The following is a 4,693-nucleotide window of genomic DNA, read 5'->3' as shown; positions in this document are numbered from 1 at the left end:
TTGTACACCTGAGGAAAGCTCAGCAAATTCTCTTCAGTGATAACAAGAGAAGATATCCTATTTTTAATCTCACATTGCGAAGATGAATTAGGCTCCTCCTCCTCATCTGAAGGCTTTGCCAGTACTCACTAAACTCTATTATAAATCCTTGAAAAGTATTTTTCTAATCCATTGGTGTCATATCTGTTTTGCCTTTCATATCTCAATTGCATTAGATCAGAAAACATGTATACATATATATGCATGTATATGTATATATGTTCTGATCTCTGAGAAAATTAAGTCTTGGGCTTAAGGTGGATTATTAACTTGCCTTTGTAAAAAAGAGGTAAAACTTTTTCTGTCCTTTGTCCATGGAATTGAGCCTCCAGAGAACCAACTTTCTGTTTCAATGCTGTGTCTCACTGAGAAGTCAGACTGGAATTTGTATAAAGATTTAAGTCAGGATGGGATAAGTAGTTCAGACCTAGGTCAGTAAGCCTAAATATGATTAGAACAACACAACAAATGCTTTTATCTGGGTCCAGTGGTAGGGAGTGAAATCTGGGAAGAGTTGAATGGTGTCACTGTGAGGTAGATGTTGATTTTCTCTGACATGTCATGGCAAGTGGGAGAGGTTCCTAAAGACTGAAAGACTGCAGGTATCACTCCTTCCTTTAAGAAGGGTCTGTTCTGCCTCTGTCACCAAAAAGCTGATGGAACAATTAGCTTTGCAAACCATTTCCAATCATGTGAAGGACATGAGAGTGATCAGGAGTAGTCAGCATAAGTGAAGGAAAACAGTGCTTAAGCAACATGATAGCCTTCTTTGATGAGATGACTGGTTTTCCTGAAAAGAGGGCCCTGACTGAACAGTGTCATTTCAGATCTTCTTTTTGGCTGCTACGTCTAATATTGGAGTTCATTATTGCATACATTTGATTAAAGACCTAAGATGAACTTTGCTGCAGTTCCTTCTTTTCCTACAAAATACTCTGTTCAGCATATATACATATAGTGGAAAGAAATCTAGTCTATCCTCTCCAGCTGCGTGAAGCTTGCAGAGAATATCATTAGCATGGTTAGTCCTCCTGAATTCATATTCTGTGAAATGACATGTTTGTATTTCACCTACTGAGATAGAATATCAAAATCTCTTTGGTAATCCTTGCAAAACAGAGTGGGTTCACTTTTGCTAAACAAAAATTAAATTTATTGCATATTACAGAAGGAATCATAATTTCTCATGTCATCTTTTGTTTCAGGAAGCCAGACTCCATAGACAACAAACATTGCTAGTGCCTGCTAGCCAAAAAAACTTTCTAGTTGTGCTGCTTCCACTCCTTAGCTATAAATCCCTTTACCACCTGCTACCTTGTTAATAGTTCCAAGCATTGATTTCCAAGCATTACAGCCTGTGGTGGACAAGAAGAGGTTTACAGACAGACTGTGGAGTAGAGAGGACTTGACTAGGAAAGGATAGATCTGATAGGGACTAGAGGAGGCAGGCACTGTGCTCCCGCTCAAAACTTCAGTGAATGTACTGCAGAAGCAACAGTCTGCTCATGAAGACAGTGCTGGCAGAGTGGGAGAGTTGTGCGTGAATTCTGTATATTTCTACTCCCTGAACCAATCTCTCTTTCTTTTCTTAGCAGGTGAAATTTCCTGCTTTATATTTTAACAAAGCCTAGTATGTTGAACTGAGGATCACTTGGTGGAAGTGTGCTATAGAAAGAAGTTTAGGTACCCATGGTTGTTCTGAAACTCAGTGAATGTTATAGTTCATCTTCCTGTGTTGCCTAGTTTAGTTGTAACCAGTGCCTTTAGAAACATCTCCAGCTTGAACAAAGATGCTTACTGTGAAGCAGGTACTGTGCACAGTGTGTTATGAGCACAAAGGTTATACTCTGGCATGGTGGCAGAAACTGCTTCTGCTTTGTTTGGGATTGTGAGAGAGGGGGAAATCATTTCTGTAAGACAAAAGCTGCAGGATATCCTATTTGTACAGCAGAATTAACAAACATACTCCCAGAATTTTGCCAGAGATTGTGTGGGTGAGGTAGCTGCCTATAGGAGAGAAGAAGAAGAAACTTAATGTGTTAGCATGTGTAATGGATAATGCATGCTTCCAGTGTGAATATTTTCCTCTAGAACTAAACAAAGAGATTGCACAAAAAAGCAGATCATTTTAATTATACTGTTTTCCTCTGTCCACCAAGAAATTGTCCTGAATTGTAGAAAAACTAGCCAGAAGGTATTTTTCTTAAAAATAATTTTTTTTAAAAAAGTATCTTTCTTTCCTGTATATAGTTATCAAATAATGTCGATAGCCTTTTTTAAGTGTAATTCAGAGACCATATAGGTATAAGGCATTTTCTAACTGCAAAACTCAATCTCAGCAAACCAGACCATGAAATAATGCAGTATTTCCTGATGCCTTAGGAAAATGAGCACTTAAAACTTATTTTAAAAATGAAGTCTGCATGCTTAAGAAAGATAGATTCAGGAGAAAAACCAGCCAAGCAAACATGAGCAAACAAAGCAAATCTTGACCATCCTAGTTTCAGAGAAATAAAGCCTAAAAAGAATAAATCATTGGTGAGCTACTGATAGAGGACAAAATTGAAACATCTGGCAGAAGGAAGACTGACTTATTGACCTATTTTGAGGGACAGGTGGAAAAAATCTGGCACATGAGCAGAGTGCAAACTGAGAAATATCTGCAGACTTTGAACGTAGCCTTTATGGCCTGAACTGTCCCTGAGCTTTGCTTGGAGAGAAAGGCAATGGAGGTCTGAGTTATGGGCATAGTTTCGCTCAAGCAAATTTGCCATCACGTTTAAATTGAAATAAATAATTATCTTTAGTTTAGTTATAGTGACAGAAATATACTGAGAAGACTACTGCTTCCTCTAAGGGCTGTTGCAGATGACCAACTCCATTCTGCTCTGCAGGTAGAAGAGGTCCCCTGGAGCACATGGATCCACCACGATTGAGGACTTGCTTGCTCTGCCATCCAGGTACATAAGGCATGGATAAGATTGTATTTGTTCATAATTGTCAGGGGAATCAAGGCTCAAGTAAAGTGATTGTTTATTAATTGAACAAGGAAAATTAAATTTGACCAATTTGGATTAGATAATGATAAAGGAACTTCAGGCACAATCACTCTTACAGATGTATTCCTGTCAGTAAGGCCAAACAAAGACACAAGGAAGTTGTGCTAGAAATAATAAATTTAGGTAGTGTAGCCATAATGGGAGCAATGAGGAAAAAGCAAATATGGGTATGCTGTTGAAAGAAGCTTGGAGGGAGGGAAGGTGCAAGGATGGCAAAAGTGTGAGTCTGAAACACCAAAAATTAGGGAATAAGTTTTAAATTAAATTAAACTGGCAAGTGTTATTGCCAGCAACCAGCAGTGATGCTGACCTGTGTACACCAACCCACCAGGATGCCAGAAGGACCCACCCCTCTGCTCTATGGATATTGTATCCAGGTGTGGTTTGGAGGTAAAGAGATTTGTACCTCCATACTTACAGCACTGTATTCAATAGTGCTCACGTATGTGATTCATTAGTCTTAAGAGTTGTAATTAGCAGCATAATAGTCTACATTATTATATAATTGTTAAAATTGCTGAGATCATTTATTCTTTTGCTGCTCTACCACTCTCCTCACGGTATGTTCATTAATCAACAAACATCTTAATCAGTTGGCATCAATTATTCCTGAAGTCTCTGATCTAAGTATGTAGCTAATGGCTTGCTCAAAAGGATGTTGGTCTTTTAGTAGCTCTGGAGCTAAATGTGTATCACTTTGCAGATCAGATATACCTCACAGAGCAATCCTCCTCTGATGTGTCTCACAGAGTAATCATCTTCTGATGAACATCAGAATCGCTATGGTGCCTCCTGCCAGGGACAAGTACAACCCACATATTGCTTGGGAAATTAAGACCCTTTGTCTCAGTTATAAAGAGAGTTGTGCTGCTCTTAAAATGAAGATGCCATTTTTCTGTGAGCCAGCTTCAGCTTCAGCTAATGATGCATTTGGGAATGAAGGTTAGCTGTCATACAAGGCAAGACACAAACCAAATATCAGCCACTTCTTATTCTTCATGCAGCATTTTGCAGCATTTCTTTCAAGATTAGATATTGTATGATTCTGGGAGCTCTCATATCATCTGCTGCAATGGTGATTGCCCTATGGACTTCCAGTGAAGTAGTTGAAGGTAGAAACTCAGCTGAAGGGAACTGAAGTGGCTCTGCTGAGTTTGACTGGTTTTCCTTGTTTAAGCTAGAAGATGACCTCCTCTGTCTTTACATGCTTCCTTACAAGCCTTAGTCTCACTTATGTTTCTTCTGAGTTGAAATTTTTCCACAAATATAAAACGTTGTTAAATATTTGTCAGGTGTTTTTTTTTTTTAATGTTTTTTAGGGAAAGTTTGTTTTGTTTTGATTTAACAAATGTGAATTAATTTTAAAATTCTTGAAATTACTTTGAAATTGTGGTTTATAAAGAGAATGGAGAGTGGCACAATGACAGAGAAGAGAGCTTTTAAGAAAATTACGTGGATGAGAGGTGGAGCTGTGTTTGATGTAAGCTGGCTAATGATAATTTCTTTCCTACCACAAATTCATGGGGTTGTTTTGGTAGCATCCCTAACTAGCTGCGTGAAATCTTTTAATTTTACTGACAATTAAAAAAAAAAAT

General features: G+C 38.1%; 1 long non-coding RNA gene across 1 annotated transcript in view; it reads left to right on the top strand.

The window, feature by feature from the left end:
* LOC109364103 overlaps nucleotides 1-4,693 on the top strand; it is a 56,886-nt gene that overhangs the window by 460 nt on the left and 51,733 nt on the right. The window contains exon 2 of the long non-coding RNA XR_004162147.1: nucleotides 2,934-2,999. This is a non-coding gene — a long non-coding RNA (uncharacterized LOC109364103). The remainder of the gene's footprint in view (nucleotides 1-2,933; nucleotides 3,000-4,693) is intronic.

The sequence above is a fragment of the Meleagris gallopavo genome, chromosome Z (genome assembly GCF_000146605.3).
Source record: "Meleagris gallopavo isolate NT-WF06-2002-E0010 breed Aviagen turkey brand Nicholas breeding stock chromosome Z, Turkey_5.1, whole genome shotgun sequence".
Classification (NCBI taxonomy): domain Eukaryota; kingdom Metazoa; phylum Chordata; class Aves; order Galliformes; family Phasianidae; genus Meleagris; species Meleagris gallopavo.
The sequence above is the reverse complement of the archived record's forward strand: the minus strand, read 5'-3'. Positions and strand labels throughout refer to the sequence as shown.